Genomic DNA, 27,921 nt, shown 5'->3' with positions numbered 1-27,921 from the left:
GTCAAATACTGACACACTGACCTTAGAGGAATCTTACCTCTTCTATAACTAGGTCTCACTCATTCAAGACTATGCCAAAAATTCCAGGCTCAATGGTAGTTCTCAAAAATCCTAAATGAATCCAGACTCAGGCTGAAGTTTTGTTTTGTCAAAAATCCAGCCAACAAAATCCCTTTCCAAACTTCTATTTCCTGGAGTTTGTCATGTCTCCCCTAAGAGCAGAGATTTTAAACTGTGAAGCAAATAATTTCAGAACATTAATTAAGAACAAGCCAGGACTTCCCTGGTGGTCCAGAGGGTAAGACTCCGCACTCCCAAAGCAGGGGGTCTGGGTTCAAACTGGTCAGGAAACTAGATCCCACACGCATGCCACAACTAAAAAAAAAAAAAAAAGATCCTGTATGCAGCGACTAAGACCTGGAGCAGCCTAAATAAATAAATAAAAATAAATCTTAAAAAAAAAAAAGAAAAAGTCACGCCAAATCAACTTCCTTGTCTTTTTTGAGAAGGTTACCAGACTGGTAGATGAGGGGAATACAGAGAGAATCCTGAGAATCTTGGACACATCCTCGTGTAACAGAGTGTGGGTAGGCAGATTCCTACGGGGCTGAATAATGGAAGCTAATTAGGATGAATGAATGAACCATTTATGTCCACCTGGAGGGAGGTATCAAGCCATGACCACAGACGAAGTGGACAAGTATATCCAGATTTGCAGCTGACGAGACACTGGAAAGGATAGGTAACCCACTGGCTACAAGTACATCAACACTGATCAAGGTTTCTGTAACGCTATAATGATGGGCTAAAACAAACCTAGCTAAAAACTCACAATCTGGGCTTCCCTGGTGGCGCAGTGGTTGAGAGTCTGTCTGCCGATGCAGGGAACACGGGTTCGTGCCCTGGTCCAGGAAGATTCCACATGCCGCAGAGTGGCTGGGCCCGTGAGCCATGGCCACTGAGCCTGCGCGTCCGGAGCCTGTGCTCCGCAACGGGAGAGGCCACAACAGTGAGAGGCCCGCGCACCGCAAAAAAAAAACAAAACAAACAAACAAACAAAAAAACTCACAATCTGAGGGGACAAATTCTTCTCTTCTGCGAGCATCGCTACCCTCCTGTGTCAAAGAGGGGGATAATCCTGACCTCCGGACTGGGATAAATAGGTAAGATCATGTATTAAAGGAGATGAGCAAAAAGCATTTACAGCAAGGTGATTATTCTGAAGGTGAGAAATTTCAGTGTGTAAGCACTTAGGTATATTGTATCCATTTTCAAATACTGGTGGCAGGATAAATCATTCTAAATACGTAAAACTCAATTTTTAAAAACTAATAGTATAAGTACTAGATAATGGAAATCTGGCTTAATAACTGTTCATTTTTATAAGTGTATTTCCTTGATCAGAATTTCAACAAAAGCTAACAAGCTATCCCAAACATATCCAGTATTTACAGAGTTAGTGCTTAGATCTAGGAATGATACAGTTATTAAAAAGAAGCAAACCTATAAAAAATAATAAAATCAAAAAAAAGAAAAAGAAACAAACCCCTGCAGAACCGTCAAATCTGAACATCAGGTTCCAATTAGGTGCCTCTCCAGGAGGTAGACTTAGATTGTTAAAGATCTAGAAAAACCATGTCTTAGGACAAATGACTGGAAAAACAGGAAATGTTTGGCCTGGAGAACTCAACATTAGAAGGACCACTATGGCAGCCTTCAAATAGCTGTAGAGCTGTCTTTGTAGTCCTAGAAATGGTTCCTTTAAAAAAATAAGAACACTCCAGAGGGTCAGATCTCATCTCAACGTTAGGAAGTCTCTCCACACACCCTCCCAAAATAACAAAAAACAATTTGACCTCATGCCATTTATGCCAAGCTTGTTTGGTATCTGCAGGGGGTGGGGAGAAGTGGACTGGAGGACTTCTAAGGTATCTTTCAAGGCAGCCTGTGACTGGGTTTTAAGGTAAGACAATAGGAAAGAGAGGACCAAAAACGCTGCCCAATGCCCAGCACGGCAACATTAACAATATCTGGTCAATAAGTGTATGTTGAATGAAGGAAAAAATGAGAAGTGAAAAGGCCACAGGATCTGGCTGAAGGGGCTCACTGGTCACCTTCACAGAACCTTCACAGAAACTGTGTCATAAGAATGATAGGGACATAAGTCAAACAGCTGACTCAGAGTCAGGGCCAAAAGGGAAGCAGTTGACCCTTACTTAATATGTTAAGTTGATGTTAAAGTATAAAAAGTTCTCTCTTTGAAAATATTTACTGGCCAAAAAAATCTTAGAAAACTAAGTTAAGATAAAAAAGGAAAGCCTGGGACTTCTTGGCGGCACAGTGTATAAGACTCCACACTCCCAATGCAGGGGGCCCGGATTCGATCCCTGGTCAGGGAACTAGATCCCACATGTGTGCAGCAACTAAGAATTCACATGCCGCAACTAAGGAGCCTGTGTGCCACAGTTGAGAAGCCCGCCGGCTGCAACTAAGACCTGACGCAATGAAATATAAATAAATAAGTAAGTAAATATTTTTAAAAAAGGAAAGCCTGAAAATGCTATGCTTCAAAAGTATTCTTTAAAGCAAACTGTGGGGCTTCCCTGGTGGCTCAGTGGTTGCAAATCTGCCTGCCAATGCAGGGGACACAGGTTCGAGCCCTGGTCTGGGAAGATCCCACATGCCGCGGAGCAACTGGGCCCGTGAGCCACAATTACTGAGCTTGTGCTCCGCAACAAGAGAGGCCGCGATAGTGAGAGGCCCGAGCACTGCGATGAAGAGTGGCCCCCGCTTGCCACAACTAGAGAAAGCCCTCGCACAGAAACGAAGACCCAACACAGCCAAAAATAAATAAATAAATAAAGCAAACTGTCAACAAGTAAAAATAAATAAACACTATTATATTTAAGGGCAGTCTGTTCCTTTTTGATCACATGCCTTTTAAGAAGTTTTTTATGTTTATATTAAATTATTCTACTTAGGTTTTGAAATTAGGCAGATTTTGAAATGGACTAGCTGAGTCAGAAACCACATTTTAAATTAGCTCTCCAGATGATTTTTAACCACACCATATATTTTGAGAATCATTGCCTAGAATAAAGGCATCGATCCAAGGAGGGCCTTGATCTTGAGGGCTTCCTGTTTAGAACGCCCAGATCTTTACATGGCAGGCACCTCCCGATCAGGTCTCAGCTCAAACGTCACCTCCTCAGAGATATCCTCCCGGTTACTCATTCCATCCACCAAACCAATTTATTTTCAGGGCAAATTTCCCCTCTAATTATTTTTTTCTTTCTTTCTTTTAAACTGCTACCATCTCCACCCCAAAAGGAATACCAGCTTCCCAAGCACTTAAATGTCTGTCTTGATCATCACTCTTATTCCTGATCCCTAGATCTAGTCCCTGGTACAAAGGGATGCTCAATCAATATTTGATTTATAAAATCAACAGCCCAAATTAGAGTTGGGATTTCAATCCAGCAGTGAATACCTTGAAGCTCTTCACGTAACTAACACCCAGAAAGTACAATCCTTCAAGTTAAGTTCAACAAAAGTAGTTACGTGCTTACAGTGTGAGGGAAAGGGAGAAAAAAGGGTCAAACTCACAACTGTACAGGCATCACCTGGGAACTTATTAGAAAGGCAGAATTCCAGGCTCCACCTTTGACCTAAGAATCAGAATCTGTATCTTAATAAGATCCCCAGATGATTCATACCACATTCAAGATTGGAAAGCATGAAGGTACAGAACAGCTGCAACCCCGGAGGCGAAGTTTGTGAAAAGGTGTAACAATGGTCTTTTTACTCCAATAGTTCCATAAATAGTAATGTGGATGAAAAAAGCCCACTAAAATTCTAATCAAGTAAGCCTTGAAATGCAACTAAAGAAAACTTCCCTCTGGGAGATTCCTGGGAAGGTGAAAGACATACCAGTTACTTTATGTGGTTGAAAGCAATCTTCTATCATTTTGAAAGGGCAATAACTACAGCATTATCTTTAGAAGAAAACAGGAAAAGTTTTACCTTTACATCAAGCAAGATGGGGAACACTTATATGAGGCCATAAGGACTAGTCAAAGGTAGAGAATTCCAGAAAAACTCCCCAAATCTGGTTCTCACGCTGGAATATCAAGGACTGTTGCTTTAACGATATACCTTCCCTGATTAGCTGAAGTAGTTTTCAAGCCAGCCCATTTGTAACATGTTTCCCCTACCCGGTGTTTACTCACTTTTAAAATGGAGTTCTAATAAGATCTAGCTTTTAGAAATGCTGGGGTGATTACATGATATGAATCACAACAGGCTTTTAGCTCAGTGCCTTACACATAGGAGGCAATGCTCATCGTTTCCCTAAATTGCCTGAAAGTTGTGGAAATCTCGCTCTCCTCCCCGCCATACTCTTAACAAAGAAGGTGCCTAATAACCAAATAAATGCAAAACTACCAAAAAAAAAAAAAGGGCTGCTGCTTTGTCCGAGGAGATATCAATTACTGTGGCGCCACCTTTTAAAATGTCTATTTTAAAACAGCAGGAAGAGAAAATAAAGATTCAATAAGTACAGTGCAAAAGGAAACACTGCTACACTAGGGAATACACAGTTTGAGTAATCCACCTCTGTCTGGAAAGAACCAGTTCTCAATCACAAAAAACACAAGTGCCTTAATAGGAAGGGGTTCTCTTTTCCCGGGATCCCAATAATACACCTGTTGTGCGTGAGGGCCACACACTAACCTGGAAGGCTGCCTCCTCCCCGCCCTGGGTCATTTCCCAGGTGGGTCGGTTGCCCGGCCAGCCCCAGGGCCGGCCCGAGGATGCCGTGCCTCTCCTCCGGCTCAGCTGCTTCACCTGGGACACGAGGGGCTTGGGCTTGCTCTCCCAGCCGTAAGGTGCAGAGGCCATTTTGGCCCCTCATCCCACCTGCCCCGCACACTTCCTCCAACGCAGGCAACATGTCGGTTGCGCGCGGGGCCCTGCCCTTCCCGGGGTCTCAAGACCCGGCGGCCTGGCCGAGAGCAGGTCCCGGCGGCCGTGCGCCCCCCGCAGCGCCCAGGAGCACCCCGGACGGTGCGCGCCCGCGCTGGCCGAGCAGGGACTGCCCCGAGGCAGGTCCGCCTGTCTGGCGGCGGCCTTTAGGTCACGGGTGAGAATCCCATGCGTGAGCGGCTTCCCTCGAAGTACAACTTCATACGAAATCAAATCCCCGCCCCCCAGCTTAAATCGACGCGGGCTCACAGAGCTCCCACCAAGGGGGTTGAAAACAGCCGATCGGCCCACCCCAGGTCTCCAGGAATACTGCACGGATTAAACCCGGCCACCCCCTCTCCTCCAGGGACACCCAAAGCGGGTGGGATGGGGGCGGAGAACAGCAGGCTCCCCTCGGAGTCCGAGCCGCCCCGCCCCGGCCAGCGAGCTGCCCCCTTGCTCCAGCTTTCAAGCTCAGGGCCCTCTCCCCGAGGACCTCCCAGAACCGCAGCCCGGAGAGCCGGGCGCAGGATTCTCGTTGTTCACCAACCTCCCGCCGGCCCCCAGGAAAGCGAAAAGTTGCCCGCGCCGCCTAGACACTGGTGGTTTTAAGCGTTTCCGCCGAAGGAGCTGACGGGCGGCTCCAAGCGGCCCCTCGCCCCTGGGAGGCAGCCTCCAAGTTCGCCCGGCGCGGCTCTCTCCGCCGCCCTGTGCCTCTCTGGTTCCCGCGAGTCCCAGCCCAGGAGCGAAACCGCCACCGAAACCAGCGCTGGGAGTCCTCCCCGTGCGCCTCCCCTACAAGACCAGGGGGCCTTGGTCCCCCCCGTGCGATCCAGGCGCCGCGCCCAGCTCTCACCTCCTCACTGCAGCCGGGCCCAACCCACCAAGGACGGCGGGAGCCCAGGAGCGCGCTCGCCTGGAGGGCGCACCTGACGACGTGCAGACCGCCAGCTCTCAGCCGGGACTCCGCAGGGGACCCAGCCCTCCTCCTCTCCCTCCCCCTCCTCCCCTCCACCCACCCACCCCGCCTTCCTGCCCCCGGGCATGCGCACCAACCCCAGGCCCGGGGGCGGGAGGTTCGTGACCACGCGCCGGCGAGCCGCGCCGGCGAGCCCCACCTGCTGTACCGGGCTCGGACTCCTCGGTGATCTGGCTAGTTCTCCCCGGAGTCCCGCCGCCTCCGCCAAAGGAAGGAGAAGGGGGGAGGTGGACGCTGGCGAGGAGTGGTGTGGCAGCCTCCTCCCTCTGTGACCCATTCACCTGAAACCCCGATGGGAGAGAGAAGGGAGCGGTGTAGAAGGAGGCGGGAGGAACCGGCCTTTCCCCGCACACCCTTGCTGCTCCCGGCCTTAAAGGAACAGCGCGACGTTTCTGCCCGGGTGGGCAGGGACAGAGAGCAGAGGGGTGGCGTGGGGTAGAGGCTTGGGCTCCCCGAGGGTGGAGGGTGGTCCTGGACCACTCCAGGGAGCGCTCGGAGCTCCGCGGGCTTCGGGTAGAACTGCGGAGTGTTTGGCGTGTGAGGTCTGGAAGGGACCGTTCCTCCTGACGAGTGTTCAAGGGTGCTCAGCACTTTGGCAGGAAAAGCACGACCTGACACAAAACTTTCCTGCTCCAAAAATTTGGTTAAAGTTTTGTTGGAAAGAAGCATCTAGATGTGGGAGATTTTCAAAAGTCATGCGTAAATTTAGGAACTGTTTCTGAATCTCTGGATCCAGAAAAAGACCAATACTCAGTGGTTCAGTGAAGGTGACGTATTGTAGATACTGGCGTCGGTAAATTTGCCATCAAAATTCAGTGTATACTAAGATATACGTTATTACCATTTCAGGGTCCTCTGCCTTTCCTCCCCAAATTTAACTATGGCATGACTGAGAGTCTGCTCTGGAGGGGATTTAAACTATTTGAATATTCTCTGAGGCTTAAGGAAAAAGAAAAAAAAAAGCCCTAGTTCTGTGTGCTATGTTCAACTTCTTGATCTGGAGGCTGTTTCCAAAGGAGTGTTCAATTTAGGGAAACTCATAGTCTACACTTAACGATGTGTACACTTATCTATATGTTGTATTTCAATATAAAAAATATTGCACTGCTGAATGGGACAGTTTTAGTTCTTGCTATTTAAGTGTCTGCATACTGAAGGCTAGAATTTAGGTTTCTTAAGTCCTGCTTCGCTTTGTGTTCCAATCTGGAATGTCAGCATTGCTACATTCAGTCCAATCCCACCCACTTCTCTGCCTCTAATTAAGTGGTTAGAAATGTGACTTTGCCATACATTAGATCTCAAGGCACAATTCAACACTTAAGGAAGTAAAACCATTATATAAATATAAAGTATTTAAAATGATGACAGCCTTAATGAGTAATTAACTAATTGGTTTTCTTTGTGGAAGTCATTGCTGCAATTACTTTAATATGACTATGTAGTTTTCGAATGATGCAGTTTAAATTGGTATTGTTAACACTGGGGAAGTCAGGTTAATCCTCTTAAGTTCCCTGTCAGATTACTGAAATCTCCAAACATTCCACTTGGTTTATAATTAAACAAGGGAACATTTCCTAATACTCTTACATTTATAAACACATGTCTATTATTTTATAGTGTACTTTTGACTTGTTCTGAAGAGAACTTAAGTTTTTTTCCCCACTTTTCAAAAACTGAAATACATTTCATATACTGTAAAATTCGCCCTTAATTTTAAAGTGTGTATATAATTCAGTGGGTTTTAGTATATTCACAAGGCTGTACAATTATCACCACTAATTCCAGAACATTTGCGTCACTGAAAAAGTCTATTAGGAGTCTCTCTTCATTTCCTCTTGCCTCTAAACCCTGGCATCCACTGATCTACTTTCTGTCTCTCCTGATTTGCCCATTCTGGACATTTTATACTAACTGTTAATATAATATGTGGCCTTTTATGTCTGGATTCTTTCACTTAGCATAATGTTTTCAAGTTTCATTCATGTTGTAGTTCCTACCGGTAAATCATTCCTTTTTATGACTCAATAATATTCCATTGCATGGATATACCACATTTTATTTAAACCTTCATCAGTTGATAGACATTTGGGTTATTTCCACTTTTTGGTTATTATGAATAATGCTGCTATAAACCTTCCTGTACAAGTTTTTGTGTGAAATTATGTTTTCAGTTCTCTTGGGTAAATTAAGTATTTAAACTAAACTTTTTACCATTTGAAGAGACTGACATTCATATCATGTTATTTTTCTTATTCCCATTTTAAACCTAAACCCAAAGAGATGTTAGGATGGAAGGTTAGTTACTGTGTTTTATTTGCTTTCCTAATTCATTCATTCAACAACCGTTTTCTAAGTGCCTACCATGTGCACAATAGTGCACAAAACCCCAAGATCCCTTTCTTGGCAAAGATTACACTCTAGTTACTGCTGCATTCAGGCATATGGAATAGTAGGATTTTTTTAACTTGAACTATATGAAATTGGTAATAGTTGATCATTTTAAACTACAAAATGGCAATTTAATATGGTTTAACTTAAAACTAAACTAAATTTCTATTGGAATGTTGTATACCATTTTTGTTCCATTCAGATTAATTTTCCAAACAATACTCATAACATTAAAAAATCTAAAAACTGTATTCTTTTAACTATTACCTAATAGTGTGCCTATTAGGTAATAGTTGAAAATGTTCAGAAAGAAAATTCAGCCTTAAAATCTAAACACATCAGTAGCAAAATAAAATTTGTTAGGTGGTGAATGATGCAATGCTGAATGTAATCATGTTACATAATCATAAATTGTAACAAAATTTTAATTAGTCAAATATTCCTTCTTGGCAACTCATTGTAGTATTAACCACTATTATCCACTAATGGACATTATTTGGTGAAAATCCTCAGGACTCAGAAACAAAGTAAATATTATTCTCAGAGGACTCATGATTAGAAATTTGTTGACTGTACTTGCAGTAAAATGAATAAGATTAAAAAAACAATTCTTGGGCTTCCCTGGTGGCGCAGTGGTTGAGAATCTGCCTGCCGATGCAGGGGACGCGGGTTCGTGTCCCGGTCCGGGAAGATCCCACATGCCGCGGAGCGGCTGGGCCCATGAGCCATGGCTGCTGAGCCTGCGCGTCCGGAGCCTGTGCTCCACAACGGGAGAGGCCACAACAGTGAGAGGCCCAAGTACCGCAAAAAAAAAAAAAAAAAAAAACAATTCTTTTATTCCTTTTCATATGTAAAGGAGAAAGTTAAGAGCTCAGATTATGGTGTCAGAAATTTGGGTTCAAAATCTCAGTGTTAAGAGTTAAAAAAAAAAAAAACTCAGTGTTGCCGCTTATTAGCTGGAAGGGAAGCTAAATGCATAAGCTTCATTTTTCTCCACTGTAAATTTGGGATGATAATAAGTAATACTCTTCATAAAATTGCTGGGAGGCATGTGGACCATTCACCAAGATAAACCACATGCTGGGTAAGAAAACAAGTCTTGATACTTTTAATAAATCATTTCTGTATCCTGGCTACCTGAAAGAGTCCCTGTCATGTCACACAGTTATTCTATAAATATTTGTTGAATGAGTGAATGAATATAACCCTGATTCCTGAATCCGACATGCCTGTTGAATTGTGTGCATCTCTCAGATAGCATGCTGCCACTGTGAAAGCAATACATTCTTAATAGCATGTCAAGGGTTACATCTCTAGTATGCGGTCTTTTTTTTTTTTTTTAACAAATTTATTTATTTGGCCACACCACTCGGCTTGTGGGATCTCAGTTCCCTGACAAGGGATTGAACCTGGGCCATGACAGTGAAAGTGCTGAATCCTAACCACTAGACCACCAGGGAACTCCCTAGTACTCAGTCTTAGAAGAGAAAAGATGGGGGAGTAGAATATTTCTACCCTGCCTCACCTGCTTAGTGGATGAACGCACCAATTGGTGTTTGTTCAAGGGCAATGCAGTTTGGAGTCACTGAGGGCTCTAGGTTCCTCACTCATTCCTAAGGTGGGAGGCTGCCAGTCCACACAGCACAGTTTCCTTGGATAGATGTATGGAGGAATTTATGGGGTAGTCACCAGGAAGGCAATTTCTGAGAGGATAATGACACTTGGTGACGAAAGCTCTACCTCCTCAATTCCTGTGTATTAAGCAAGATCCTTCCAGAAGAGACAGTTCTTGAACTGGAAATTCAACAAGTGGAATAATGATAATAGTAACCACCATGATTTACTCAGGATATCAGTGTCCATGTGCCAGGCACTGTACTATGTGCTTTATGAATTTTTGTTTTTCTTTATAACAATTTTATGATGTGTTATTATTTCCCCCATTTTTGAAAAACGAAAAGCTCAGAAAGTTTCGATCATTTACTCAAGATTTCTGCCAAGTTGTGGAGTCAGGACTCAAACACATGTCATCTACCTCCAGAACTAATGTTCTTAATGGTTTTACTATACTTTAGCATCACTTTTTGTCTTTAAAAACACCCAAACTTTCCAAAAACACTACCCATAAAAAGAGTTCATAGTGCAGCTGTTGAAAAAAAATAATCCTAAAAAAAAAATTGAGTACAACTCAGTGTTATGGATATGAATGAACCAATTAGAGCTACTCCCCAAAACAGGGTGAATCTTTCAAACATAAAATTGAACAAAATAAAGGAGTCCTCTCTGCCAATACAGTATGATTTCTATATGATTTCTATATATATATATATATACACATACATATATACATATATATATGATATATATGATTTATATAAAGTTCGAAAACAGGCAAAACTAAACTACATCATTTGGGGATTCATAAGTGGCAAAGCAACAAAGGAAAGCAAAGGAATTGTTATAAAAGTCAAGAGAGTGGTTATCTGTAGGAGAAAAGAGAGGGTAAGGATGGGAATACAGGAGTGGGGATGCTCTTGAGGTGCTGGCAATAATCTGTTTCTTCACCTGTGTGCAGGTTACACGGCTGTGAGCCTTACAACAAGTTATTAAACTGTACACATATGCTTTATACACTTTCTGGTAGGAATTTTATATTTTATGATAAAAATTTTATTTAAATGACTAGAGTTTAGGGACATTCTTAAAAGGTGGTTGCATACCCCTATCTAGGTGTTTTGTTTTGTGAGTAATATTCCTCAAATACTAACAGAAGATCACTTTATAGGATCAGAGTAAGTAGAGATCATCATCTGAAGAGGGAGAGGGAGGGTCCTGATCTGGATCTGGACAGAATATTTCCATAATTATACGGATGATGCAGAGAAAGAGATTTGGGGCTGATTTTCTGTGTTTTAAACTGCATCAGTCATCCACTGCAGTGGAAAATTGGCCTTGCGAGGCCTTTTCAGGAACTGGCCTTCCTGAATATTCAGCTCAAAAAAGGAAAGAGGAAAAAGTAAACATTAACCAAATACTTCAAATGCCGTGTTTGCATATAAATTTTAACTTCTTGGGGCTCTTTGCCTCCTGGGTCCCCAAACTTTGAAAAGTACTGATAATAAGCTTGTAACTTATAACAAGGAATCCCAACCCTAGAAAAATCACTTGAACTGGGTCAGTATGAAACAGATACACTCTAAGCAGACAACAAACTTCCCATGACATTCTAGACATTCTACTGGTTCTAAGACACATTCTCTTATCCATTACAAGGGCTTCCACATGGCAGCTTTTCTGATTTTCTTTGGAATTTATTTTATGTTTAATTAATTATTTAATTTAATTTATTTATTTGGCTGAGCCGAGCGGCTTGCGGGGTCTTAGTTCCCAGACCAGGGATTGAACCCAGGCCACAGCAGTGAAAGCACCGAGTCCTAAGCACTGGATCGCCAGGGAATTCCCTTTACTTGGAATTTCTTTAGGAGAAAATTTAGGAGCCTGTAAAGGGGAGCTCACTGCAGCTCCTGAAATGTTGATGCTACACACAGAGAGTGTGGTCTAAATGGCACATTTGTCAACTGCATACCTGAAGAAATATTTATTCAGTCAAAAAATATTTACTCAATATCTTCTATGTACTGGATCCTGTTCAGCCCTGGAGATACAGTGGACTCAAGACAGACAGGACCCCTTGTGGAGGTTTACACTCTAGTTGGGAGAAGCCATGCAATAGTGATGATTAAACTGGAAATGAACAAGATAATGGCAGACAGTGATGAGTGACTTGAGGAAACAGGCTAAGGGGACAGAGAGGGCTGGGAGAGGCAGCGGGGAGGAGCTGCCTTGGGCAGAGTGGTCACAGGCTGCTGCTCTGAAGAGGTGACATTTGAGCTGAGACTTTAATGATGAGAAGGAGCCAGATCTGGGCCAAGAACACCCTAGGGCAAAATCTAGGGCCACTTTGGATATTCAAAGCACAGGAGACCAGAAGAAGGGGAGAGAGTGGGAGGTGAAGTCTGAAGAAGGCAGAGGTCAGATCCTGGATGCTGTGCCACCTGAGTGTTTGTTTTCTTCTAACTGCAACCAGAAGTCTATGGAGGGTTTTAGGCATTTTATAGTGATGAATTTATGTTTTGAATTTTGTGGGATTTTGTGTCAACCTCAGCATTTTCCTGTTTTTTTTTAAATAATTTTTGGTAACTCTTGAGTATTTATCTTTAAAGTTTGTAGCTTCTAAGTAGAAAGGATTAAACCTGAGAAAGGGAGCCAGGGTGATCTGAAACCCAATTGATACTATCTTTGAGAAATGTAAACCACTCCTATTCATCTTCCTACATGAATCTTAATTAGAAAGGTTGGCCTCTGTGCCTAAGAGGTACCAGATGCAGAGGGACTAGAAAAGGAGAGAATAAGAGAAGCTCTACCATAATCATGTAATTATTTATTTTTCTTGCTTTTTCTATATTTTTAAAATTTTTTCTCATTGAACAAGCCTGTATTATTTTTTTAAATTAGGAAAAAGATATTTAATTTTCCCCTAATTTACTATGTTGGAAAATTTAAACCTGTAGAATAGTTGAGAAAAATAGCACAATGAATTATGTTCTTCACTTAAATTCACAGATTGTTAACATTGTCCACATCTGCTTGCTTGCTCTCTCTCTCTCTCTCTCTCTCACACACACACGCACACACACACCCCATACATACACGAAATGTATACATAGTGTATTTTTTTCGCTCAAACATTTATACCCAGGGGTTGGGAGTCCACCTGCCGATGCAGGGGACACGGGTTCATGCCCCGGTCCGGGAATATCCCACATGCCGCGGAGCAGCTGGGCCCGTGAGCCATGGCCACTGAGCCTGCGCGTCCGGAGGCTGTGCTCCACAATGGGAGAGGCCACAACAGTGAGAGGGCCTCATACCGCAAAAAACAATCAAACAAACAAAACCACATTTATACCCAAACCCATTTATACTTTTATTTGGTTCAACCATTTAAAACTAATTTGCAGATATGATGACAGTTCACCCCTGCATACTTCAGCACGTATCTCCTAAGAACCAAGCCGTTTTCCAATTCAACCACTGTCTTAGTTTGTGATGCTTTAACAGAATACCATAGACTAGGTGGTTAATAAACAACAGAAATTTATTTCTCACAATTCTGGAGGATAGAAGTCTGAGATCAGGGTACCAGCATGGTCAGGTTCTCACCAGAACCCTCTTCAGGCTTGCAGATGGCCGTTTCCTCCTTATATGGTGGAGAGGGCAAGAGGGCTCTCTGGGATGTCTTTTTTTTTTTTTTTTCTTTTTGCGGTATGCGGGCCTCTCACTGTTGTGGCCTCTCCCGTTGCGGAGCACAGGCTCCGGATGCGCAGGCCCAGCGGCCATGGCTCACGGGCCCAGCCGCTCCGCGGCATATGGGATCCTCCCAGACCGGGGCACGAACCCGTATCCCCTGCATCGGCAGGCGGACTCTCAACCACTGCGCCACCAGGGAGGCCCTGGGATGTCTTTTATAAGGGCGCTTTTCCCATTCACGAGGGCTCCACCCTCATGACCTTATCACCTCCCCAAAGGCTCCACCTCCTAATACAATCACATTGGAGGTTTGGATTTCAACATATGAATATGGGGGAGACACAAACATTCACTCCATAACAACTATCATATTATTAACATATGCCCACAAATGAACATTAATACATAATCTTATCTAATATGCAGGACATATTCACATTGCTCCAATTGTACCAAAAATGTCTTTTACTGTTTGTTGTTTTATTTTTAATCCAGAAGCCAGTTAAGGATCATTCCTTGCATTTCATTGTCATGTCTCTTTAATATCCTTAATTCCTGAATAGTCCCAGTGCCATTTTTATCTATCATGACATTGTCTTTTCTAAAAGAATATGGTCTAGTTGTTCTGTTGAATGTCTCACAGTCTGGATTTGTATGTCCCCATCCCCACAACTATTAGATTTGGAGGAAACACTGTTGGTAAGAATACCATCTCGGTGATGTTGTGGACTTCATACTCCATCACGTCCAGAGGCTGACACTATCAAGTTGTCCCAGGGTGAGTGATGGTCAGTTTGAATCAGGTGGTACCTTCCAGGACTCCCTTTTCCCTTTATAATTAATATGTATTCTGGTGGGGTGGGGGGAATACTTTGATTCTTTGTGACTATCTTATTCCCCAACAACCTTTTTTTCTTTTTTTATAAACTGTTCTTTTTTTTTTTTTTTAATTTATATTTTTGGCTGTGTTGGGTCTTTGTTTCTGTGCGAGGGCTTTCTCTAGTTGTGGCGAGCGGGGGCCACTCTTCATTGCAGTGCGCGGGCCTCTCACTGTCGTGGCCTCTCCTGCTGTGGAGCACAGGCTCCAGACACGCAGGCTCAGCGGCCATGGCTCACGGGCCCAGTTGCTCTGTGGCATGTGGGATCTTCCCAGACCAGGGCTCGAACCCACGTCCCCTGCATTGGCAGGCAGACTCTCAACCACTGCGCCACCAGGGAAGCCCCCCAACAACCTTTTATCCAGTGAAAGCTTTTAGTGCCCATTGCTGATTCTTGCCTGACTCAAGTATTGCATCAGTTGGTGCACAATGTTTTTTTTTAATACTATCAAATATTAGTATCAACACGAACTAGGGAATTCCCTGGCGGTCCAGTGGTTAGAACTCCACGCTTCCACTGTTGGGGCATGGGATCGATCTTTGGTTGGGAACTAAGATCCCGCGTGCCAGGCAGTGTGGCTAAAAAACAAACAAACAAACAAACACTATCTAGTACCCTGAAGGAAAAAAAAAACAAGAATTTAAAAGTGTGATTAAAAGAAGGTGGAAAATATTTTAATTCAATAAAATATTGACCTTACATGAAAAAAACATTTTTAGTGATGCAATTTCTTTCTGTTTTGCCTTTAAGGAGTCAACCAACCTCCTCACCTGCATAATATATGTATTGCTTGTTTATTTACTAAGGAGGGTAGGTGATGTGGGAAGAAATCAAAGCATACTGTTGTATAGCACTCGTCCCTCACGTAGTCTAGGAGATGAAGTGTACACTCATACAAACAAAAAATAATAAAAGGACAGCTAAGTGCAGGATGAGTGGTAGAGATAACACTTTCTCAGTGGAACTGCTCACCTGGCTGCCCATATGCTCCTCCCACCCCTCTGTGACTTGCCCTTTGCTCACACTAATTTTTCTACCTGGAATGTTCCCTGTCCACCCTGGTGTCTGCAGGTTCGTGTACTAAAATTTTGCCAAGTGCTTCAAGACTGAGCTACCACCTCTTCTATTAAACAATAACAAAACCTTCTTTAACTTCTCTTCTTCTCTAAGAAATGGCTTCTCGGGCTTCCCTGGTGGCGCAGTGGTTGGGAGTCCGCCTGCCGATGCAGGGGACACAGGTTCGTGCCCCAGTCCGGGAAAATCCCACATGCCGTGGAGCGGCTGGGCCCGTGAGCCATGGCCGCTGAGCCTGCGCGTCCGGAGGCTGTGCTCCACAACAGGAGAGGCCACAACAGTGAGAGGCCCTCATACCGCAAAAAAAAAAAAAAAGAAAGAAATGGCTTCTCCACGTATTCCAAAAACAATTTACCTCAATCTTTTGACTGTCTAGTGTTAAATCACTGTCTAATTTGGGTTATGTAAGTATGTGGGCCCTTCTCTTAGACTGTATGCTCTCTGAGGGTGAGCTCTCCTTGCCTGGGCGCCCTGGAGTCCCCTCCTTCTTGTACTTTGCACTTCAGTTACTTTGAGTAAATGAGCAATAGTCAATGCCTCAATAAACTATCCCTAAGTATACCGGGGTTGAATTATGCCCGTAATAATCTTGATGAGAAACTCTACTCTTGCCCTCTGTGCTTATTTTTTTCAAACATGTCCCTTACAGTAGTAGGTTAACAAGGAAGTTTCCTTTACTCCTTCCTCTAGACAGAGGGGAAAAAATAACAGGAAACCAACCCACCGCAAACAATGAAGATGAATATCAAATATTTGTTCCTTTCCATACAAGAGGAGTTATGCATGATATTAGGTCATCATAGTTGCACTTGAAAGAATCAAAGTTGCTTTGAGCTTTAAGAATTTCCAGTAGAGCGATTTGGCTGTTTTTATCTAAAGGAAGTAGTTAAAATACAGCCTTTTAACAGAAATAAGTAGATATTATTTCAAATATCCATAATCATCATCTGAAAGCTGCATTCATTATCAAACTTCTGATCCAGGAACCTGGTCTGATGCAGCAGGCAGATAACTTGCTTCCCTTCTGTGTTCCCATACACTTTGTACATTGTTAAAAAAGAAATAGAACATACAGTTTGCTGAGTAACTTCTCTGTGTCACTTAAATATCACATGTTAAAGATTATGAACATTTTATAGATAAGAAAACTGGGTTTCATAGATGATTTAAAAAAAAAACTGTCTTCAAACACACAGCTAGAAGAGCATAAAGCTGGGATTTTAAAACACATGTGTTTCTGACCCCAAATCCATGCCATCATCATAGGACTGTGCTTATTCAGATACCTGCCCCCTACATCAAACTGTGAGGTCCTATGTCCACATTCCCCACACCAATCCTCGGTACATGAATTCGGAACACAACTGAATCTCTCCCAGTTGCCATTAGCTCTTTCTTCCTATCATACCGAATCTCAATTTTATTCTTATATTCACCATCCCCATGCAGTGAGGGGCTGAGGGGCTGACCCTATCCTAGCTCCAGGGGAGCGGCATATTGCTAAAGATAATTCTAGTCTAAAGGACTCATACAACTCAACAGCAAAAAAACAAATAATCCAATTTTAAAAATGGGCAAATGACTTGAACAGACATTTCTCTAAAGAAGATATATGAAAGGTCAACAGGTACATGAGAAGGTGCTCAACATTACTAGTCATTAGGAAAATGCAAATTAAAACCGCAGTGAGGTATCACCTCATGCCTGTTAGAATGGCTATCAACAAAAGACAAGAGATAACAAACAGCCGCACTGTTGGTGGGCTTGTAAACTGGTAAAACCACTATAGAAGATGGTATGGAGGATCCTCAGAAAATTAAAAATAGAACTACCGTATGATCTAGCAATTCCACTTCTGGGAATATATCCAAAAGAAACAAAACACTAACTTAAATAGATACCTGCACCTCCATGCTTATAGCAGCATTATTTACAATAGCCAAGACATAGAAACAACATAAGTGTCCATCGATGGATGAGTGGATAAAGAAAATGTGGTGTACATACAATAGAATATATGGATGGACCTTGAAGGCATTATGCTAAGTGAAATAAGTCAGACAGAAAAAGACAAATACTGTATGATCTCACTTACTTGTAGAATCTAAAGAAAAGAAACAAAAACAAAACACCTCATAGAAAAAGAGATCAGACTTGTGGTTACCAGCGGTGGAGAGGAAGAGGAGGGGGGCACTGGAGGAAGACAGACAAAAGGTACAAACTTCCAGGTATAAGATAAATAAGTACTAGGGATGAAATGAACAACATGTGACTATAGCAAGCACTGCTGTATGATATATGGGAAAGGTACTAAGAGAGTCAATTCTAAGAGCTCTCATCACAAGGACAACATATTTTTCCTTTCTTCTCCCTTTTCTTTTTATTTTCTCTGTATGAGAAGGTGGATGTCAGCTGAACCCATTGTGATAACAATTTAACAATACACATAAATCAAACCATTATGCCCTATGCCTCAGACTTATTCAGTGACGAATGTCAATTATTTCTCAATAAAACTGGAAAAAATATTTTAAAAGATGAAAAGTGAAAACCATTAAAAAAACCAAGAGAGACACCTAGACCCCTTGCCAGTGATTGGCTCGGAACTCACACCTAACCTTAATCAGCGCTGTGCGTAGCTGGACACGTTGCTCTAGCACTGTTGGCAGCCATCTTACAACCACAAAGGGAACGAGCCCAGGGATCAAATCCACGCCCAGAGGAGGCAGAGCCAAGAGAACAAGGAAAACCAGAGACTGGAGCCCACGCTGGACATCCAGTTATGTGAGATAATACATTGCTATACTATGTAAGCTACTTTTTTTTTTTTTTTTGCGATATGCGGGCCTCTCACTGTTGGGGCCCCTCCCGTTGTGGAGCACAGGCTCCGGACGTGCAGGCCCAGCGGCCATGGCTCACGGGCCCAGCCATTCCACGGCATGTGGGATCTTCCCGGACCAGGGCACGAACCCGTGTGCTTTGCATCGGCAGGCGGACTCTCAACCACTGCGCCATCAGGGAAGCCCATGTAAGCTACTTTAAACTTGGGTTTTTTTGCTGCATTGAGCTAATACAATCCTGATATAGAAAGTATAATCATTTAGTAAATATCCATTGAATAATAGTGCTTTAGGGCCAGGAAAAAGGCTAGTCGCTTTATAAATAACCCTTCCAAGGTGGGAATGATCATCACCCCCATTTTATAGATAAGGAAATTAAGCCCAGCTGGTTAAGCGATTTGCTTAAAGTCACAGAGCTGGTCAATACTGAATTTGGGAATCAAACTTGGATCTTTTTTTTTTTTTTTAATTTATTTATTTATGGCTGTGTTGGCTCCTTGTTTCTGTGCGAGGGCTTTCTCTAGTTGCGGCAAGTGGGGGCAACTCCTCATCGCGGTGCGCGGGCCTCTCACTATCGCGGCCTCTCCTGTTGCGGAACACAGGCTCCGGACGCGCAGGCTCAGCGGCCATGGCTCACGGGCCCAGCCGCTCCGCGGCATGTGGGATCTTCCCGGACCGGGGCAGGAACCCGTGTCCCCTGCATCGGCAGGCAGACTCTCAACCACTGCGCCACCAGGGAAGCCCCAAACTAGGATCTTTTGACACCGTGGCTCCATTGCCTTCTATACCAGTGAAGGGATGAAAGTCCTCACTTTCACTTAAGGAAGAACTCATTCACAAGAAGTTATAAAACCATTACTTGGCAAGATTCATTTCTTCTGCCTATTTTACTAAAGAGACATTGCCACAAAACTTCAGTGACATAAATGAAAACATCCATGTCCAAAATGTCCCAGCCAATCTTGAGGATTCAGTGGAGATGGGCTAGGTTATGCTGACATAACAAAAACCTCAAAGAATTGTGGTGTCTTTAGAACAACAAAGGTTTATTTTTGCTCATGCTGCATGTCTAAAGAGAGTTGGCGAGGGGTTTGGTTTCACAGTTTTCTTACTCTAGGACCCAGGTGTTAGAGAAACCACCATTTCTCATATTACCAGACATAGTAAAGGAAAAGAAAGTTCTGGAGGGTCTCACACTAGCAATTGAATGCTCTCACTCATAAGTGATCAGGTCACTTCCGTTAACAACATATTGCCAGAACTAGACATATGGCTTCACCCAGCCAGTTTTCCATGTGCCTAGAAGGAGAAGAAAACTGGGTATCTTTCCTGTGATCACAGTTGATTATACAGATAGGAGAGAATGCCTGTTATTAATGTTTGTTCTTAAAATAAGACATAATAATGTAAAATCAATAGCTTATAAATTTCATGGAGCCCTCAGGACACTTTACTGAGGTACTTTTACAAATATGACCTTATTTCTTCTTCACCACAACCCTGTGGAGTAGGTATAGTAGACAGATGTTAATATCACCCTATTTTGTAGGAGCCTAAGGCTCATGGAGGTTACCCAGTTTGCCCAAAGTTACAAGTAACAGAGCTGAGATTCAAACACAGTTTGCCTCTACATCCTACATTACCTGTAGTACACTACACTACCTTTAAGTACCATTTTCATGACTGAGTGTTAGCACATTAAAGTATTGTCAAACATATGGGCAAATATTAGCCTTAGAAACAAAATAAAATTAACCTGGCAGATTCCATAACTCAATGAATTAATAGTCCAAATAGTGATGACAGCCATCTGTTACATAGACCTATAATTAGTCTGAAAGAGGCAACTTACCAGTCACCTACCACCATCATGGCCTTCTAGGGACAAAACCCTATCAAGCCTTCTGAGTAGTAAAAATATGAACAAAATGTCTCTCTCTTCTTTCCTTCCTCTTTGACATCAGTCCTGGCAGCAAGAGAGAAGAAAAGAGGAAGACTTCCTAAGGGTGCTGGACTGGAAACCGGGAGACGCAGTTATAAACTCAGCTCTATCAGAAATCAGCTGTGTAACTTTAAGCAAGTTATTTAATCTGCTGTTACTGTTGACAACAAAATAATGTCTGTGGAAATGCTTTGAAAGTGTAAAGTGCCATCAATAGTTATTCATTCAATATTTAAAGCTAAGCTTCTTCTGTGAGCTTGGTCTTAAGGAGAGTACCGAATAATTAAGGCACAGTCTATGCTGTGGGCATCTGTTGCTTTTGCATGTCTAGATTCTATTAAGAGCACACAGTTTTTCCTTTGAGGACTTGTCCCTTCCCTGACTTCATGAGGTCTAATGGGGTTGTCAGTCACAATGCCCCCCCCAAAAAAAGTGGGGATGAGATCCAGGCTGGCTGGTTAGATGTGACTGGTTCAGCGATGGACACACGATCTAAATCAAGGCCTATCAGAGGCTTCTCAGACGTGATAGAGGGTTGCTGGAGGAACATCTCTTCTTGTGTTCCCTAGAGACAACCATGCTGCATGCTGGAGCTGAGCCATCTTCCTCAGTTACCCAGAGGAAGTGCAAGTATGAGAATATGAGGAAGCAGAGGAGACAGGAGAGATGGGCTGAGAAGAAACCCTGAGGCCAAGTCAACTCCTGGACTTTTCAGGTCTCTAAATCACTAGATTCCCTTTTATGCATAAGCTGGTTTGAGTTCAGTTTCTGTCACTTGCAACCAAAGAAGTTCTGACTGATGCAGTCTCAGTCCTCAGATAACTCATATCTTATAAACCATATAATTACTTACTTAATAAAGAATAGAGACCATTTAAAAAAACATACCAGCTATTTCTATAACATAATAGCTGAGTTTAAGTACTTTGTGATGCCCTCAGCACCCTGGAGTCTCACAGTTGGAAGGCCAGTTTCTAGTGAACTGTCCTAACTCTTCTCCAAACAGTGAAATTGGTGGTAGCAAGCTTTGTGTTTTACCCAAATGTGATATTGCCACTTATGCTTGTTATTTTATATATATATGTATATATATATATATGTATATATATACATATATATGTATATACACACACACACACACAAATTAATTAAATATTATATAAACTGATGAAATACGACAGACCCCCAAAAGAAAGATGTTCCTATGAAAAACAAGTTGACTGTTAAAAGACTCAATAAAGATGTTGTTAAAACATTTGTTGTCAAGTTAGACATGGTAGAGACAACTGTAAAAGACTGGAAGGAAAAAATACAAAAACTCAGAAGGCTTCTATACTCAGATTGCTTCCCAAGTACCTTTAATTTCTCACTCAACTTTAAGGAAACTGAAACTAAAAATCACAGATAGTTTATGAAACTGATGAGAAAGTTGAAAATGAGAAAAGGAGGAAAAAGTCCATATGTAAAGGAAAAGTCTTGATCCTACATCAAACTAATAGCAAACGAATGCACATCGTATAGTTCAAATTAAATGGAACTGTTTAAGGTATCTATGTGTCACTCTTTGATCCTCAGTTTTTGTTTTTGTTTTTGTTTTCCAGTACGCGGGCCTCTCATTGCTGTGGCCTCTCCCGTTGCGGAACACAGGCTCCCGACGCGCAGGCTCAGCGGCCATGGCTCACGGGCCCAGCCGCTCCACGGCATGTGGGATCTTCCCGGACCGGGGCACGAACCCGTGTCCTCTGCATCAGCAGGCGGATTCTCAACCACTGCGCCACCAAGGAAGCCCAGGGCTAAATTTTTTTTTTTTGGCCACACCCTGGGGCATGTGGGATCTTCCCTGACCAGGGAACAAACCTACGCCCCCTGCAGTGGAAACATGGAATCTTAACCACTGGACCACCAGGGAAGTCCCTAAAGGGTAAATTTTTATATAACTCTAAAGACTACTAATAACCTACAGAAGTTATTAAAGGTAACTCATCTTTGCTATTCATAAACCAGAGTATTGACCCTTAACTCAAGCTTACACAGGAATTGATTCAGCATTGTACTGAGAAGCTGAGTTGTCAACAACTTTGCAAAGATCCCACAATGCAAACACCCAGATAGCTGGAATTCCTCTGTTTTCCAGCTAGAAGGCTTTGTTAAGTGTGTACTGTCAATGTTGACTCAGGTTGGTCTTTAGGTATTAGGTTGGCTTAGTCTTTCCCTTAAATGTCAATTATTGTTAGTTTAGCTTTATTATTGTTAATTTAGTGTTTTACTTTGTTCATTGTATGGTTTTTGTGATTCTCGTTTGCATCAGTAAGATTTTTGGACCATAATTTTCAAGAAACTAGACTTTAAGATGGGAATGGGTTGATATTCTAATAGAAGTCTTTTATACTCCTATTGCTAAATCAGATATTTTTATAATTCCCTAGAAATATCCTTGCACTGGTACTTCATTGGTTATGTGTTTCTCATGAATTTGTGCTATTTATATAACTCATAACATGGAATCCAGGTTAAGTGTAATGAAACCATGGGTTATTTTTAAATGTATAAGGCATTGTTTCATAATATAAGATACTGTGGGCAAGCTCATATTCTTATGTTATCAAGTAAACACCAAGTGATTTTATATTATGTATCCAGCAGTAAATCTATCTCAATGTGTTTATGAGGAAAAACATATTAATGATATTCTTATTCTATATTGTGCTATCACATTGTGATATGATATTGACAACATATTTGTTGTTTTGTTTAAAATATATTGCTATTTTAGACAAAAGTGCCAAGACCACTCAATAAGGAAAGAACAGTCTCTTCAAAAAGTGGCGCTGGGAAAACTAGATATCCATAATATGCAAGAAAATGAAGGCAGACCCTTACCTTACACCACATAATAAAACTGACTCAAACAGATCAAAGACCCAAAATAAGAGCTAAAACAATAAAACAGAAGAAATACAGAGAAAAGTTTTTACCATGTTGGATTTGGCAATGATTTTTAGATATGACACCAAAGACATAGGCAACAAAAGGAAAAATAGATAAGTTGGACTTTATCAAAATTGAAAACCTAGGCTTCCCTGGTGGCGCAGTCGTTGAAAATCCACCTGCCAATGCAGGGGACACGGGTTTGAGCCCTGGTCTGGGAAGATCCCACATGCCGCAAAGCAGCTAAGCCCATGTGCCACAACTACTGAGCCTGCGCTCTAGGGCTCGTGAACCACAACTACTGAGCCCATTGAAGAACACATGCCTAGAACCCGTGCTCCATAATAAGGGAAGCCACCGCAATGAGAAGCCTGCACACCACACCAGAGTAGCCGCAGCTCGCCACAACTAGAGAAAGCCCGCGTGCAGCAACGAAGACTCAACACAGCCAAAAGTAAAATTAATTAGTTAATTTAAAAAAATTGAAAACCAGTGTGCATCAAAGGACACTATCAATAGAGTGAAAAGGCAACCCAAGAAATGGGAGAAAGTATTTGGAAATCATATATCTAATAAAAGATTGATACCTAGAATACATAAAGAATTCCTAAAACTCAACAACAAAAATACCAAACAACTGAATTAAAAACGGGCAAAGGACTTGAGTGGACATTTCCCCAAAGAAGATATATAAATGGTCAATAAGCACATAAAAAGATGCTCAATATCACTAATCATTAGGGAACAGCAAATCAAATCTACTGTGAGATACCTCCTCACACCCATTTAGTTTGACTACAATAAAAAAATAGAAAATAAAGATTGGCAAAGATGTAGAGAAACTGAACTGTTGTGCACTGTTGGTGGGAGTGTAAAATGATGCAGCCACTGTGGAAAACTTAAACATAGAATTACCATATGACCCAGCTAGGGGAAGAAAAACTTTTCTTCTACCCTCCTAGGTTCTGTTATTAGGGCCTGTGCATTACACTGACAAAAGACAGATTAATAGGAGAAAAGCATACAGATTTTTTTGATGTTAATATATATATATATTTTTGCTGTACGTGGGCCTCTCACTGCTGAGGCCTCTCCCATTGCAGAGCACGGGCTCCGGACGTGCAGGCTCAACGGCCGTGGCCCACAGGCCCAGCTGCTCCGCGGCATGTGGGATCCTCCCGGACCGGGGCACGAACCCGTATCCCCTGCATCGGCAGGCGGACTCTCAACCACTGCACCACCAGGGAAGCCCTGATGTTAATATTTTTATGTGGCATTTGGAGCTTCATGGAAAAGAAGTGAAAAACCCAAAGAAGTGATTAGACTTGAGGGCTTATATACAATTTTAACAAAGGGCAAAAAAATGTGGAGAAATGACTAGGAAAAAAAGGAAAAGGAGGGGGGACTTCCCTGGTGGTGCAGTGGTTAAGAATCCGCCTGCCAATGCAGGCGACACAGGTTTGAGCCCTGGTCCAGGAATATCCCACCTGCCGGGGAGCAACTAAGCCTGTGTGCCACGACTACTGAGTCTGCGCTCTAGAGCATACGAGACACAACTACTGAGCCTGCATGCCACAACTACTGAAGCCCGCATGCTTGGAGCCCATGCTCCGCAACAAGAGAAGCCACCGCAATGAGAACCCCATGCACCACAAAGAAGAGTAGCCCCCGCTCACCGCAAATAGAGAAAGCCCACATGCAGCAACGAAGACACAATGCAGCCAAAAATAAATAAATAAATAAATTTATCAAAAAAAAAAAAGGAAAAGGGGGGTTGGGTTTTTAAGGGTAGTAAATTTTTGGAAAGTGGCTAGGAAATATACGGGGGGAAATAACAGAAGATAAGGATTACTTCAGTAAGTCTGTTGTGCAGACTCATCTTGGCTTCAACTCCCCAGCTCCAGTAATAAAAATGCTCTCTCCTTCCTGGTACCAGGAGGGCATCTTTCTCCTAGAAGTGAGAGTATTCCAAAGGATGTGTTCATTTAAAATTTTCATAGATATTGCCAAATTGCCCTCTATAGAGGATGCACCAGTTTACACACCTATTGGTAATATATGTACATGACCGTTTCCCAAACTCTGGTCAACAGTGGGTTATCAAATCTTTGGCACTTTGATAGATGACCAAAAAATGGTATTTTGGTATAATTTGCAGTGAATGAGATGAGCAACTTTTCATATGTTTAAGAGCCATTTGTATTCCTTTCAGTGAACTGTCTTAATCCTGTGCCATTTTCTATTGGATTATTCATCTTTATCAATTTACAGGGACTTTTCATGTATTAATGAAATTGGCCCTTTGCACTGTAACAGATTTTTTTTTGCCAGTTTGTCATCTGTCTTTTTGTTTGTTTTGGGGTGGGGGGTTGGGGGACATGGGGCATTGCCAAGAAGACATATGATGGAATATTCTACACTAAAATAAATTTCAGATGGATCACAGAATTACTCACCAATAATGAAATGATAAGCATCTATAAGAAACTATGGGAGAACATTTTTAGTCTCAGAGTGGGGAAGGCCTTTCTAAGGATGACTTAAACCCTCACAAAAACTGATAAATTTGACCATATGAAAATTTTAAAAGGCTTCATGCAACTTATGAAATTCTAACCCCCAGTACCTCAGAATGTGACCTCATTTGGCAATAGGGTCCTTGAAGATATAATTAGTTAAGTTAAAATGAGGTCTTACTGCAAAACTCTAATCAAAAACATACATGCACCCTTGTGTTCACAGCAACACTATTTACAATAGCCAAGATATGGAAACAACATAAATGTCCATTGACAGAGGAATGGATAAAGAAGATGTGGCACATATATACAATTGAATATTACTCAGCCGTAAAAAAGAATGAAACAATGCCATTTACAGCAACATGGATGGACCTAGGGATTATCATACTAATGAAGTAAGTCAGATAGAGAAAGACAAATATCATATGATATCACTCATATGTGGACTCTAAAATATGAGACAAATGAACATCTCTGTGAAGCAGAAACAGACTCACAGACATAGAGAACAGACTTGTGGTTGCCAAGGGGGAGGGGGGTGGGGGAGGGATGGAGTAGGAGGTTGGGATTAGCAGATGCAAACTATTACATAGAGAGTGGATAAACAACAAGGTCCTACTGTATGTCACAGGGAACTATATTCAATATCCTGTGATAAACCATAATGAAAAAGAATATATATATGTATAAGTGACTGCTGTACAGCAGAAATTAACACAACATTGTAGATCAACTATACTTCAATAAAATTTAAAAAATATTTTTAAATGAAGTCATACTGGAGAAGGATGGGCCCTTAATCCAACATGACTGGTGTCCTTATAAGAAGAGGAAACACAGAGACAGACTCAGGGCAAACGCCGTGTAACAACGGAGGCAGAGATTGCAGCTGTAAGCTAAGGGCTGCCAAGGATCACCGCAAGCCACCAGAAGCTAGGAGCGAAGAAAGAAAAGATTCTCCCCTGAGGTTTCAGAAGGATCATGGCCCTGCTGACAGCTTAATTTCAGACTTCTAGCCTCCAGAACCGTGAGACATACATTTCTGTTGTTTTAAGCCACCCAGTTTTGTGGTACTTTGTTACAGGAGCCCTAGGAAACAAATATACCCAGCTTCCTCTCTTCCCTGTTCTAAAAACTAGTCTGACCCTCCTAAAGATTTTACTTTTTTACCACTCTGGGAAAATGGACAGAGGTATAAAACATAAAGTATATCTGTAGATTACAGAGACTTAAAAAGTTGCTTTCCCAGGCTTCCCTGGTGGTGCAATGGTTAAGAATCCACCTGCCAACGCAGGGGACACGGGTTCGAGCCCTGGTCCGGGAAGATCCCACGTGTCGCGAGGCAACTCAGCTCGTGCACCACAACTACTGAGCCTGCGCTCTAGAACCCGCAAACCACAACTACTGAGCCCATGAGCCACAACAACTGAGCCCGCAAGCCACAACTACTGAGACCAGGAGCCACAACTACTGAAGCCCGCGCGCCTAGAGCCTGTGCACCGCAACAAAGAGTAGCCCCCACTCACCGCAACTAGAGAAAGCCCGCGCGGAGCAACGAAGACCCAATGCAGCCAAAAAAAAAAAAAAATGTTGCCTTCCCTGACCATCCAGAGCTAAGTAGCCATCCAGCTACTCTGACATAATTCCTGTTTTCTTATTTACTATTTGTCTCCTTCACTAGAATATAAACTGCATGACATCAGGGACCTATTCTTTTCTGTTCACCACTATATCCTGAGGACATGCCTGATACATGGTGAATGATCAATACTTTTTGGATGATGAAAGAATAAGATTCTTAGAGAATTCTAGCCGATTACCAAGTGTGACCTAGGGCATGTTACATAATGGTCCCAGCCCTCAGTGTTTTCATTTGTAAAATGGGGAGAAGTGTATGTGTCAAGAGTTAGGAGGGAAAAGTGACCAGTGCTATGGGGAGCTGGCCTAGTTTTTTGGTTTGGTTTGGCTTAGTTGGGGAGCAGTCAACCAGACTGTGAGCTCTACTGGGCTCTCCACTAGAGTTGTTTTACTCTTGTATCCCCAGTAGCTAGCAGAGCCTGACACACAGTAGATGGTCAATAAATTTGTTGAAAAAATGAA

The 27,921-nt window shown here is 42.4% G+C and overlaps 1 protein-coding gene across 6 annotated transcripts in view; it reads right to left on the bottom strand.

Moving 5' to 3' along the window:
* Positions 1–6,301, bottom strand: part of OCLN (occludin) — a 47,052-nt gene extending 40,751 nt beyond the window's left edge. Inside the window, exons 1-2 of one of the 6 annotated variants that reach the window (XM_081231279.1) lie at positions 5,513–5,712; positions 38–212 (exon numbers count right to left, since the gene is read on the bottom strand). The gene's annotated coding sequence lies outside the window, so the exon portion shown is untranslated. Of the gene's footprint in view, positions 1–37; positions 2,113–4,731; positions 5,713–5,818; positions 5,924–6,080 lie in introns of those variants that run through there. The other 5 variants (XM_081231282.1, XM_081231277.1, XM_081231280.1 and 2 more) reach the window with 5 other exon arrangements.
* Positions 6,302–27,921: the final 21,620 nt, after the last annotated feature.

The sequence above is a fragment of the Mesoplodon bidens genome, assembly GCF_964165515.1.
Source record: "Mesoplodon bidens genome assembly, chromosome: 4".
Taxonomy (NCBI): domain Eukaryota; kingdom Metazoa; phylum Chordata; class Mammalia; order Artiodactyla; family Ziphiidae; genus Mesoplodon; species Mesoplodon bidens.
The sequence above is the reverse complement of the archived record's forward strand: the minus strand, read 5'-3'. Positions and strand labels throughout refer to the sequence as shown.